A 14541-nucleotide genomic window follows, 5' to 3' on the forward strand; every position below is an offset into this window, starting at 1 on the left:
AGGAAAATGATGGAAATAGAGGTTTTTCTTCACAGCCAAGCAGAGTGAAACTCACTCTTATGATATGGCATGTTTTTCCCAGCACAGAACCTCCTGCAGATGCATGGTTAGATAGAAATCTCAGCTACAGGATTCCACAGAAAAGCTTGAATTCAGTGCTAGGTCTCAGGAAGCAGAAGGTGCACTAAAAAAATGTTAAAATATCATTCTCTCTTGGAATGTGACTCATGCGTTAGGGATGGTAGATTCTGGAAATGGTTAACTAGTAAAACACTTGGGATATTCTCAGCTAGAAAATTTTCTGTGCCAGGATCACAAAGGGCTAGGGTTTAATCTAATACACAGCAGCAGTGGGAATTATGCTCCTTGCTGTATTTTAATATCCAGTGAGCCATTGCTTGGGTGTGTTTGGATACCTCCATAGCCTTGCACTCATGGGCACAAGGGGATTCACTTTCCTTTAAACCCAATTAATCAGTACCTGTGGAAGGCACAATGGATTTCAATACATTTTGTAAATATAATAAAGGTTTTCTGGGTTTTTTTTAACTTATTTTTGAGCAAATGTGCACCTTCAATACTCACTGAATTTAGTTGACTGTGGTTCCTGCCAACACAGGAATCACCCAAGTGGAGAGCACTGGGCCATCAGTTCTTGGGTGTCACCAAGATACCCAAGAATGTCCCTCCTCACCAAAGGATTGTCCATCTGTTGCTGAGTGGTGGTTAAAATCAAAAGCTGTAAACTGAATCTTATTTCTATTTTCTCAGGAGAAGTTCTGTGTGAATAATCAACAATCTGCAAATGCAAGAGACTCATATAAGAGACTGAGTCACTCCCAAAACTTTGGATCAATTAAATATGTAACCAAACCTATAGAGAAGGGCTAAAAAAATTCTACTCTTTTCTATATAACATCAGTTTAATATGGAACTGTAGCAAGTACAATAGGAAACAAAATCCCTGACAGTTCATTCCAGAGCTACCCTTATGAAACACCAATACTGTCATTTATTTGCCTTGTCCTTGATAAATACACACAAAAGAAGGGAAGATTTTACAGCAGAAAATATCAATAATGTCTTAAGGGAGTCAGGCAAATTGGTTTGTCTATTTACAAATCAATATATAAAACCCTCCATAAAGCTGGTACTTATTTGGCTTTGATGCCTGAGCATTACTGAGGGTGTCAAGGGCTGTTCTCTGTGCTGTCTAATGGCACAGAGAGGAAAAGCTGTCGTGCTGTGCTGAATTTCTGGTTCCCCACATGTGTCCTTGTGCCAGCACAAGCCAAGAGGCTCTGTGGGGTCATGGGCTGTGGAGGTGTGCTGAGCACCACTCCTGATGGGAATACCCCAGGGATGTTCTTCATCTGCCCTCCATGCTGCCCTGATGGCTGTATGAAAACTGAAACAGAAGAGGTCAGCCCCCCCGGCATCAGCATTTCCTGGAATATCAGCAGGATTTTTTAGAATGCTGTTTTCTCCTCTGTTGTATTCCCTAGGGCCTGGAAAATAAGTGGGAAAGGCTATGCAGACTCCTCTGGGACAAGTGAGGTGAGTCAGGACATTTACATCAAAACACAGGGAAGATATAGGCTGTAAAGTCTGCTTCCACTTCCCTGGGGAAGGCCCAGATCTGTACCTGGAAAAGGGGTGCTTTTCTATCTGTGCAAGACTTAAACTGGGAAAAAGATGCCCAGAAAGCCCAAGGGCATCCCTCCTGCACTTACCAGGACTTGGAAATGTCTCCCAGCAGAGGAGTGAGTGAAGATGCAGAGGGAGAGATGATACCTTTCATTGAATCAGTGGAGCAGAGCAGCTGTGGAGCAGCAGAGCAGGACCAAAAGGCAGGCAGCCCCTCTGAGGGGGGCAGGTCTGAGCCAGGGATGGAAAACCACATAAACACAGTCCCCAAACACAGCCAAGCATCAATATAAATGCTACAATTACAAAAATATTGCCCTTAACAATTTGAAAACGTCACTTGCAGGGTGTACAATTAACCCTAAGAAATCAGTGAGAGAAAAACTGATTGGGTAGAAATTCCATAAAATGGGGGTCAACACCTTTTCTGTTTTCTCCATCAGGATTTAAAAAGACATAAAATCAGGGATATAAAGGCCAGCAGCAAGAAATAAGATTTTTTTTTTCTCAGCCAGCAGTAAACAACACACATCTTTCAGAAAATGAGACATGTCCCAAGGAATTTGAAATGGATCATTGCCTTTTATGAAACATTAGATGTGTCTGGAAGTTAACACTGAAAATTAGAATGCAGAGAATAGACAGACCACAGAAAAACATCATTAAGTGCAACGTATTTACTATCCTTTCACAGTGGGAATAGGAGCATTATTGTTTAGGTAAGTGAATGGAAATTCAAATGGAAGACCAGACCAAATCTACCTAGTTTTGGTTTGGTTTTTATAACAAGATGAAATTTCCTGCAATGTCCTGTATTACTATATTATGCATTACTGCCTGGAGGAAAGTTTCTCTCTAAACAAATAGATGAAAATACTTTGAGAGAGATCACAAAGGAGCTTAGAGCAATGAGCAAAAACCAAATAGGCAGTGTAAGCATGATTAATTTGTTTCTGCCTGCTTCTCCATTCACAGAGGGATGAGCTGGGGAAAACATGGTTTTTTTGCAAAAGAAACAGATTCCTATCACGAAGAGAATGGGGGCAAAACTGCTTTGAATTATTTTCGTTGTCTTTTGTGCAACAAATTATCTGACACAAAGATGTAAAACTTAAATCTCCTGCATGCTGGAATGCTCTCACATTGCTATTTCCAGCAGTGGGCTGTGCCCAGATGCCTTTGTTCTCCATATCTCCCTTCCCCTCTTTGTGTGCTCTTTATTTATGTTTTTCTACCTGTTGGATAACAAATTATTGTGCTACATGAATGGGAAAGACTGGATCTCTGATAAAGGGCTTAGATGAGCAGAGATAATGCTGGTGGCTTGTTCTATGAGGTTCTTCTTAAACAATTTGTGCCACAACAGGAGCAGCCTCAGGTTAACAGCTATTTTGAGTCCCAGACATTGTGAATGGTGCAAAGGTGAGGGAGATGAGGCTGGGAGGTGAAGGCTCTCAGGACTCTGCCCTGCTGGCCCAGCTGAGCGGGTGGTGGGTGCTGCTGAGGGGTCAGGGACCCAGTGCCATGGTTCAGCTTCTCAACCTGGTTTTGCTGAGCTGGAGGTGTGAGAACCATGCCCTGAACGCAGGAGCAGGAGCTCAGTGGTTCCAGGTGCCCTGCTTTCCACCCACTCCTGTCCTCACGAAGGAGAAGCTGTGCTGTCTGACTTGGACACACTTTGTGTAAGGCCTGGCTGGTGCAGGAATTTTCCTGAATCCAACCTCAGTTTTGCTGTGCTGCTTTTCCTGAGGGAGCAGTGGAGGTGCTGCTGCTCCTGTGGCCTTCCAGGGCATCTCCCTGTTCCTCAGGAGGGACCCAACCGCAGCTCTGTCCCAGCACAGGCCTCCCTATCTGTCATCATCTCCTGTTGTGCTTTTCTATCCAGGTTTGTGATAACCTGGCATTTGTACTGACAGTGAGCTGAAAATTTATGTGTGCTTTGGATTTCATAGGGATTTGGTGTCATTTTGGTCTTTTTTAGAGCTTTGCTACTCTGTTTTGTCCATGAGAATAAATCCTGATTGTGTTGATGATAAGTCCAGCAAGGGCAGCTCCCAGATGAGTGGGAAAACATGTAAACATCAAAGATTTGGAGGAAGGCAATAGATTTTTCTCAAGGTTTGTGTGATTTTATGAAGTGCAGAACAGCAGTAAAAATTTTATTTTAAACTATAGTTAACCTATGTGGGGAGAGATGAAAAGAGGTTGAATGCACCAGCCACAGGACTCTGGGTTATGGCATTTCTGTTCTTCAAATCACAATATAACCAGCTCTAAAGAAAACAGAAACACTGAAAACAGTTTTCTGGGGACAAAGTGAATTGCTTATTGCTCAGCTGTGGTTTAGAGGTTTGCTCCCTTTTCCTTCCCCCATTCATTGCTAAGTTATGTCTTCCCTCCTGGTAATTCACAATAAACACCTCAGGGATGGAGGGAATGATTGAAAAAACATGAAAACGTTTGAAAGCCTTGACTCACTGCCAGCAAACCACCTTCCACTGCAGTTAAATATCTGTTTGCATTTGAATATTTGATGGAATCTGGTCGAACTCAAATGAAACTGTTGCTGGGAGAGAGATAATGCTCCGGCAATCTATAGTAATGATCTGAAGTGGTGCCATTTACAGCAATGGCCCTGCTATAGCTGCTGCATTGTTAATGAGACCACAGAAACACACAGAGCCCATTAATGATGGGGAAAAGCCTGCAGGGAGCTGGGCACCCGCAGCTCCAGGGGGCCCTCAGCTCCCATCTCTGCGCCAGATGTGGAAATTTCCACTCAGCCCCTGGCACAGGGATTGCCACCCACTCACCCTCCCAGCTGGGCAGCATCCCTAACCCATTACCCTGTGCTGATTACTGAAAGCCTGGTCCTTCTGCAAGGGCCACAGCGAGGAAGAAGTTGAAAGGCAGGATTTCCTATCTCTGATGGCTTCTGAAATGAGTTTGCCTGCAAACCACTAATCCCTGAGCTACTAAACAGCTTCACTCTCCCATACTGTGACAGTTTTCTCTCCTGCTTTTCTCAAACAGCTACCACAGCCAAGGATGGATCAGTTATAGATTCCCTCACAAGATATAAAACCCTAAACAAAGTGAAAAACTCACTTGACTTCGTGGAAGATTCTAAGATTAAACCTGGAGCTAAAGCTGACCCAGAGGTCATCTCTGAACTCCTGCAATGGTTAAAGATGTGAATCCTTCACTTCTAAGCTGGGTGAAATGCTAGAGGTCGCAGAACTGGGGAAAGCACAACTGGTGAGAGGACAAATGGTGCCAAAATTCTTCCACAAAGAAAAGAGGAGCCAAAGGAGGAGGGTAATCACATCTTTTGAGAGCTGGCTTCAGGCCAAGGGAAAAAGAGATGTAAGGCTGTCACCACTTCCAGCAGCACTGCTGAAGGGGTATTGGCAGGGAGAAGAAAGCAGGCATTGCCTCACAACCTCACCTTGATCTTCTGAGTAATTGCATTTCCATGAAGTGTCACTTCTTGCTGGCCCACAGGTGTTCCCAGCTGTGTTTCTGTGTTTGATGCCTGAGCACTCAATACCCCCTCAAAGGGGGAGATGTGGAGGCCCCTTCATTGAGCTGTTGCCAGGCTGAAGGGAACAATTCTCATTTTTCCCATATTTTCTCCCTGCCTCCATTCTATGTGCAGCACCTCCAGTTAAATTGCTGGGAAAAGCTGGGACAGGGGGCTCTGCTCATTGGGTTTTTGTTACTGGCACTATAAACAGATGGGGGAAATTTTCCACTCCAGCTTTCCCTGGAGTGGGGAAACTCCATTTTCTCCTGCAGGAAAGGATTTAACCAGCACAGAGACTGCCCAGAGGGAGATACTCTTACCTCACATGGCAAAGAGCTGATGCTGTACCTGGAGAAAGAGTCCAGGTCACTTACAGATCTGTTCCTTGAGAGGTTTCCCTGTGTCTTCTTCTGAAATATCAGGCTCTGCTCCTCACCTGGCAGGGAATCTGAGATGAGACAGGTCCTGCTCTAAGCTGATCCATTTGGGCACTGGTTTCCAACAGCTGAGATCTGCCATCAGAATCAAAGAATGACATTTCTTTCAGCACTGACCATTTAAATCCAAATTATTTATTCAGGGAATTTATTATTTTAAAGAAGAAATCGTTGGTTGTTCAGACTCTGAGAAATAGCTTTCCCTCAGGCTTGCAATACTGATCTCAGCCTTGTGCTGGCATGTGGGGTGTTTATTCAAGCTTGGCCCTTGAAAAGGGTCACCAATCCCCTGTCCCAGGGTATTTCTGTTTGCTTTCAATTGCAAATGAACATTGGATAAGGACTTAATCTCCAGTTTGCCTTGTAGAAATTGATTTATCACTTAATAAAACCCTTGCTGTGATGGGGAGAGAGCAGGCAGAGCCTGAGCAATAGCTCCATTGTGCTGTCAGTATAAATTAGAGCTAAAGATGTTACTCTTTAACTACAAGCTTTGGGGTTTCTGTGTTTTTTTTACAAGTGCAATTTTCAGCTGACAAAAGGCATCTTGCACAACAGATTCTTTCCTGTTTAGGTCTTCATTCCACACAGTTTTCACAGCCTTGCTGCCCTCTGAATCTCCTGCAGGCAGCAGCATGCAGAGGAGAGGGGATCAAACTACAGGAAAGGCAGAGTGTTTTCTGGAAATTGTAGTGTACAGCTATTGATGATAATTATAGGGAAAAGGCTCATTGATTTACACTCTACTTTCTGAAAATCTGAGGTTTCAAAAGAACCAGGGAAAGGAAAAAGTAATAAACTAAGACATCTGTCCTTTTATATCTGTTATTAGAGAGGATAGAGCTGGTTTCAGGTGTCTGAGGGAGTCATGTTGAGCTCCAAAACAGAGTTAAGTCTGAAGAAAGAGATTTATTCCCAAAGTACAGACCAGCTTATTTTTCCTAGGCTCTCACCCCAGCCTGAGTAGCTGAAATCTGGAATAAGAGTGCATCAGCTCTGTAGAGATGTCCTGAAACAAAAGTTCAGAGTCAGGAGTAAGAGCAGGGACACATCTGGGTATCATCATTTGGGAATTGCCTGAATGTGCTGTCAATCTCCTCTTCTGTAAGGAGACCAAAAAGATGACACAGTGAGCAATGCTCAGTCAGTAATATTGAAATGCCAGATAGGGATAGAGGGAGTGTTATCAGCTCCATCTAAAGCTGAGAGCTCTTGGTCTCCTGCCTGACTGCAGATGGAAGGATCCTGTTGGCACAGGTTGGACATCCAAGGGAACAGAGAGTGTCGCAGTGACAGCCTGGTGTTTGTGTGCAGAGGAGCTGAGTTAATGTCAGTGGTGGCTATCAGTCAAGGAGGCCAGGCCTAGCTCAGGGGTTTCCATGTCTCTTTTTAATCCTGCAGCTTGTTAACATAAGTTTTGTCTTTTGCATTCAGCTTCTGAGAAGCTCCCATGAATTGTAGATTCCATAATTCCTGATTTCCCAGCCCAGGACTCGGGGGTAGCATCAGCCAGCCTTCAATTGCCTTGGCATAAACAGAAATTCTATAGAATAATTATTTTATTTAATATTATTAACCAGGGCTTATGGGGTTAACTTACTATGGCAGAAAAACTCACAGAGGAGAGCAAGATTTATTTATAAGTTAACATTTATATATATACACATGCATATATATATATATTCATTAACTTGCTAGAATGTATATTGGGAGCATTTAATACATTCCTCAACAGCTGAGAAATTTCTGTTCAGCTCACGAATTCATCAGCACAGTGAGTGATAATGAGCCTTTTGCTGTAGGATGCAAATCCTACAGCATCCCTGCATCCCTGGTGAAGTAGGGACTAGGAATTCAGGCTCTCCTTGATACTAAGGCTAGACTGAGAATGGGGAAAATAAATTAACCTTTGTCATTTTTGCTAAGTGTGTCTGTAATGAACTATATTCTATTTGAAAGGCAAAAGTATTTTAAACAGAAATTAAAATGTGGACCTGATGTATTTAATTACTGTTAATCAAAGAAGAATTAGGACTCATCAAAGGTTTTCTAACATTTTGTTAAATATTTCATACTGTCTCTTTGCTCTGGCAGGACAGAGAACAAAATGTTAGGAATATCTTCTGAGTCAACTTCTTCTAAAAAACAAATAATTGAATTTGCATATTTATTTGCCATTATTTCACAGTACTTTTGGGATCTCTTATTTCACTCCTTAGTTAGTTCATTTGTAGCAACACCTTTTATTTATTCTTATAGTGATTCACATCACAGTGATCATGGAACTATTTTATAAAACCACTTTGGTTATCTTAGTCATGACTTACCACAACTTTTGCATATTCTAATCTACAAATTAACATTTAACAAGTTTTCAAAGGATTTTATACAAATAAAAAAATAAATATGTGAGGGTGGGGAGTTTATGTGTCAAAAGTGACTTGCTCTGTATGGAAGAAAGAGAGGGCAGAGAGAGCTGCCCAGAGCAGCAGCCTGACAGCAGCCCCAGTTCTTGCTGTTCTGACCACTAGGGACCAAGATCCTCCAAAATCTCACCTCTCCTCCAGTCTTATTTTTCAAACAAAATGCAAATCTATTTTTTCTAAAGCTGGTCTCTATGATAACTCCCTCCTCTTCCATTTATTTTGAAATGAAAACACCATTTAAAAATAATAATAAAAAAATAATTATATTGGAGAGAGTGAGATTTATGTGCCAGTGAACACTTTGGTATTCTGCACATGGAAACACTGACCATATTCTTTTTTTTTTTTGTCCTGAAGGTGAAAAAGATCTTTTCTCTTTTGAAGTTCCCCATTGCCTTAAGAACACTTAACAGAAAATTTCCCTCCTTGCACTAATAGGACAGACATTTCAAATCTATCAACTGAAGGGAAGGCTCCAATCTTTCATTAGCTGCTGAAGAATGCACCACACCATCCAACTTCAAACATTCTGTCAAAAATATAATTAAGCCATCTTCTAAGTATTAATAGTAATGATATCTTGTATTTTCCCAGATGCTTTTATCTCTGCAAAGAATATATTTCAGAATTCACAGACCTCCTCCTGTCTCCCTTTATTAAAATAAATGTTGAAAAAATGGCATAGCTACTTGGATGATACTTTATTTATTTATTTATTTATTTATTTATTTATTTATTTATTTTTGTGGCCAGCCCACACACCTGTGGCATCTGTTCATCTCCTCATCCCAGCTCCTCTCTCCCTGCAGTCCCTGGGAGAATGATGCATGCAGAGCAGGAAAATCAATATAAAGTATGCGCCCTTCTACTTTGTTTATTTATTTGCATATATCTTTTTTAAGGGAAGTTAAAAAAAAACCCAAAAAACAACTCTGTCTCTTGCTTGGTTGTCCCTTACGAGGGATTTTAAGGTAATCTTTCATCAGCTTTCCTTACCACCACAGGAAAAAGTCTCCCTCTCTTGCATCCTTACTTCAGGCCACTGAAGCATGAAATGGGAAATCTCATCTGCAGTGGAGAGCAAATGTGTCACCTTATGTATTAATTTCATGATCAGCTGAAGACTTTGATTTATTGGACAAGTCCAGCCAGAGTGTTTTTGAATAGAAGCAAGAATAAAGACTAGCTGTGGAGAAGGTTGCTGAATGTTTTCTTTTGATTATTTACACAGAGATGCAATTAGAAATGTCATTTAAAAATCAAAAATAAAACCAGTACAAACCCAGAATCCCTTATATCTTTTTCCATCCTGTGGGAAGATTTTCTCCCTTTTTCTTTGCCAAGTTTCTCATCATGGCCTTGGTGCCATCACATTCCAGGCCATGCCTCTGCCTGCAGGTTGTGGAGTGTTGTACCTTGGATCTGTTTGATTTAGCTAAACTTGGCTGCCAGCATGATGGGTTGAGACCCTGGAGTCCTGGCTTCAAGGTGCCATTGGCAAAATGAGCAGAATTTAAAATATTTGCAAAGTGCTTTGAGCTCTCAGGCACTCTGGAAGTGCCTGGTATTTTCTTTGCAAATGGAATTTGCACGTATCTGAACATTTAAAATCTTGCAAGAGAAGGTGAAGTCACCACAGCCAGGCAGGAGAGATTCATTTCACTGCATTTGGGAAACAGAACACATAAGCACGACCTTTAAAAAAAATCTACATTTTCCTCTTTTCTGCAGGAAGCATACACTGAACCAGTTTCATATAAATTACTTTAAACTTGCAATAACAGCAATATATCCAAGAGAATGGTGAAGGAGTTCCTTATGCACTGCTAGAGACTGAGGTCTCAGGTATAAAATCAGGAGAACAGAAAAAGCACAGAGGAGGACCAGGCATGGATGTTGGCTGGGGTGGGTGCACGTCCCAGAATGATGTTCCTGCTTCATTTCCCCAGGGCTGTTAGTGGATTATCTACTGATGGATAGGTTTTAATTATGAGTGGACATGTTTTCCTGCATCTGATCTTCATCCAGATGCTAATTCAGAGAAATATTCTGGTCTGGTTTCTGCAGGGGAGTTGGCTAAGATCATCCTGACAGTCCCTCGTGGCACTGCAATCCATAAGCCTTGCCAATAAATCACACCATGGCTCCAGTCTTCCCGTGGAATCACACATGCAAAGGGTGTGATGAAGAGGATCAAATCTAGCCCTGATCGTTGTTCAAAGCTCCCCTTTTAAGAGGAAATGCATATAATGAGTGATTCACCCATCCCACTTGACCCACAATTTAATCAATTAGTGGGGAAGCACAGACTGTCCTGTCGGATGTGCACGTATGCAAATCTCCTCTTTTATCCCTGTAAGGCAATTAAGCTCATAGGTATAAAACAATTATGCTGTAAAGTTTCCTTTTTCCTTAAGGGGGACCCTGTGGCATTTAAAAAACACATATTTAGAATTTTAAAGCCATTGTTTTTGGTGATGTTTGAAGGATGTGTGGCTAGAGAGTTAACTGAGTTAGATGGCATCAAAAAGAGCAGGAATGAGTCCCTGTTTGACAGCTTGGAGAAAAACTGTAAATGTGAGACATAATTTATATGTATTTTAAAAATTCAACAACAACAGCAAATAATTCAAGGGACTCTAGCCAGCTGGTCTTCCTTCTAAAACTGGATACAGCAAGCAGGAAGTCTTTGCACAGCAACGATGACATGCAGGAGCCTTCTCTATAAATTTACACATTCATCAAGCCTTTGTGGAATAATGAGCTACAATCTAGCCAGCCCGGGGCAGTCTGCTGTAATTGTTATGATTTGTTTTCAAGATACAGTACAAATTCCTTGGTAATCTTTCCTGAATTTTAATAAGGGGAAGGGAAGACTTAATTAAAGGATCCTTTGTACCTTCTATGGCAACTGCCATCTGCGAGTGCTTCATTCTGGGTCTTATCTCCATCGTGCAGCCCCCAGCTCTGCCTTTGTGCAGGGTGCTGGAAACAGACCCAAGGAGGGAAATACCCCTGCTGAGAGGGTTTTGGGAAGCATGAACCACTTTGGCATCTTCAGTGGAGAGGCAAGGATCAGAGCCCTTTGATCAGCCCTGATGCATTAGGGCATTTATTAAAGATAAATGGCATTTATCTCCAGACAAATTAATGGCATTTATTTCAAGACAAATTAGGGAATACCCAGGTCACATATGAAAGAATCACAAAACCTTTTTTTTTTTTTAAGAGGTATGTATAACATAATTGACTTCTACCAAGAGTAGTCTCTGGTGTCAATAGGGACTTTTGTGTGTTGCTGTAAATGGGCTTTTATTTTCACAATGAAATAGGGAAATGTATCTACCAATAGAAGCTGTCAGTAAAGAGGTGAGCTTCTCAGATGCAGCTCTGTACAGGCTAAATTGATAATTTGTTTGGAAATAAATCCTCTCCACCCACAGTTTCAAGAATAAGAAACTTTTATAATAGCAGTTTGTAATTAAGGCTGGGTGTCCTAGCCTTAATTACAAGGGCCTGAAAATCCAAATAATAGGACAGATTTCTTCACTAGTATGACCCAGAAAATTGCTGGGATTTCAGAGCAGGATGTGTCTGAACACAGGCAAAAGGAATTCTAGAAACTAACTCTCCTTGATTGAATGCAGAAGGAGCAAACACCAGAGGCATCTCATGGAGCCCTTGCTCTCTCCTTGCAAGTATAGATATTCTTATGTACCTTTTGCTGTAAGAAATTCAAAGTTTGGCCAACACCTCATTCTTTCTGTTCAATGATGCCTGGTATAGCTGTAAAAGCTCTCCTAATTTCCTCTCTTTGTTACATTCCTACTCCCTTCTTTCCTATCCATCCATCCTGTATGCCTGTGGGCTGAGAAGCTGCTTTGGTGTGGGAATCCTCAGCACTGAGTTCTTCCCTGCCCTGTTAATCCCCCTTAGGAGCAGGCAGGATGTGATTATTAATCACTCACTGGAGAGTCAGGAATGTAATCTCTAGATAACATCCATCCCACTTAAGCCTGCCCTTAATGCCAGTTTTTGGAGAAATGTCTTGGGACTGTGTGTCTTCTGTTACACCTTGATATGATCACACAGGAAACCTCATGGGAGTGGAGAGAAACTCTGGCAGGCCTGATAGCCAGGCTTTCATTTCTGTCTGACTGCACACATGATGTGATGCCATTGCTTCAGCTGATGGGTGCGTGAAAGCCTGAGCTGTGGACAGAGGGGTTAATTTGTTGAAAGAATAATTAATGCCCTTTGTCTTTTCCCTCTCCTCTTTTTGTCCATTTACATCAGAACTCTATCAGGCAAACTGTCTTCCTCTACATCTGGAAGATTTCAGTTTGTATTTTACTTCTATTGCACTTTTGTGTCCTTCCAGCTCTGTTAGCATAGATCAAAACAATCTAGGAGCATATGTTTCTATCAGATTTAATGTGTAGACTTTCTTAAATCTCTCAAAAGACCTTTCAGATCTAAGCCTACATTTAAGTAAGCAATTAATTATTGCATAGCTCTTCCAATGAAAACACAACTTGTTTTCAATTTAAAGTGCAATTCTGGCTCTTTTGAAGTCTCCTCTCTGTTCATTCCAAGCTAGGGATTGTGCAAATTTGATCTCAGACAGTACCTGTCAAATCATCAAGAGGCATTGGGGAGCCTCCACGTGTCAGAAAGAATCTCCAGTTCTTCACTCACCCCCACAGAGTTCAGGGACCAGCAAATTCAGCTACACATCAGTGTGTGCATAGCACTGAACTAAAACCTTTCCCTAAAACACTTAAAACACAGTATCTTGCCTAAAAGAACACAGCCTTCCTATAAAAACAGGGGGAGAACATTTAGCAAATCCTCTGACACTGTGAAATGTCAGGCAGGGGCAGGAGGGAGTCCTTGGGGAGGGAGAGGATTTGGAGTGAAGTGTTTCTTGTCCTGGTTGGTGAGTCAGGGACAAAAGCCGGCAGTGATTTTCTGAAGAGAGGAGGTGTCTGTGATTCAGCTGTCATGTTCTCTGCTCCTGGCCACCCAGTGCTCTGACAGGGCAGGGAAATATTTCCCAGCAGAGCTGGGGTGAAATATCTCTTTGTACTGGAAAACTCCACAGCTTGTCATGCAGTAAATGGAGCTCACCATGCAGAGCATCACCTGCTGCCAGCCCAACAGAGGCACCAGAGCAAAGCACAGGAAGCCCCATAAATACACAGAAAGAGCAGAGGATGAGCATGGGGCTTGTTGTGTTGGTTTTTGAAGGACGGGGTGTAATTCATCACTTGGGGGCAATCGTGAGAGGGATGTTTAAATTCCTCAGAGAGCACAGAGCTTATAAATAATAATGAACAGAATAAAATGCAAATGGCCTGGAAGGAATCAATAGTCATGAATGAAATCAGCCCTCAGATCCTAATTGAAATGAAAATGAGATGCATATTCAATATGTGCTTAATAGAATATACATGATATGAGCATCCTGAGCTAATGAACAAGATCTTTCCATCATGCAGATACACACAGGCAGGCCCCCCTCCTATGAGGAGAATGCCAATAGATGCACCCAGCCTCACCATACCTCTGCGAATTGCAATGTATATATACATATATATTGAGGATAATGGAAACAATGAACTTTTAACCTCTGCTAGGTTTCAACAACAAACAACCACAAAAAGAGCAGCTGTTGTTTCTGAATATCCATGAAACAGTGATAGGTATTTTGCATATTGCTCCAAAATTAATTGAAGCTTTTGTTTGTGTCAGAAATAGCACAGAATAAAGCTGAGGCTTTATTCTCCTTTGTATTTCAGGCCATTATGCAGTAGCTGATTAGGTGCCCACATGCTAATTGCTCTGGTTCCTTGGTAGCCCTTCCTAGGACCTCACTGACCCACACAGAAGAGTGGGAGCTGCTGCTCTTTGAGTCTAATTACAAACAATTGAATTATTTCCTGCAGGAGGCTGAGCTGGGGATCTCATCTCAGCAGAAAGCAGATGTGCACTTCTGTGGGGATGACTGGCCCTGATATGCTAAACACTGGCACAATCCCTTGCAGTAAGAAAAGAGATCCCTGCTTAAAACCAGATTTTTTGGTGTTTGTGACTTGGAAGGACGAGCAGCAGAGACAGGAACATCAGTGTCCTTTGCTGCTGAAATGCTGATTGCCCTTTGCCATGCTGGGTGCCTCACCCAGCAAAACAGAATTAGACATTCTGCTCTTGGGATAAAAACCCAAAAGCCAAGAGTCCTAATTGGAATTCTGCCACAGCTCAACCTCTCTGCCTCCAATTCCTCATCTCCACCCCACATCTGTGCTGAGGGCTGAGTGTTTAACGTTGCAATGTTTTGAAAATGTTCTAAATGTTTTGTGCTAAATCCTATCTGAAAGTACCTAACTGTTTAACAGATGGAGGTTTTTTTATTGCTTTGCAAAGCAAATGTCATCTGTATTGAATTTCTTGCCTTGTCTGCTAACAGAATTCTTCTCTCTGATTTTATTTTTCCATTCCTGTG

The sequence above is a fragment of the Zonotrichia albicollis genome, chromosome 11 (genome assembly GCF_047830755.1).
Source record: "Zonotrichia albicollis isolate bZonAlb1 chromosome 11, bZonAlb1.hap1, whole genome shotgun sequence".
NCBI lineage: Eukaryota > Metazoa > Chordata > Aves > Passeriformes > Passerellidae > Zonotrichia > Zonotrichia albicollis.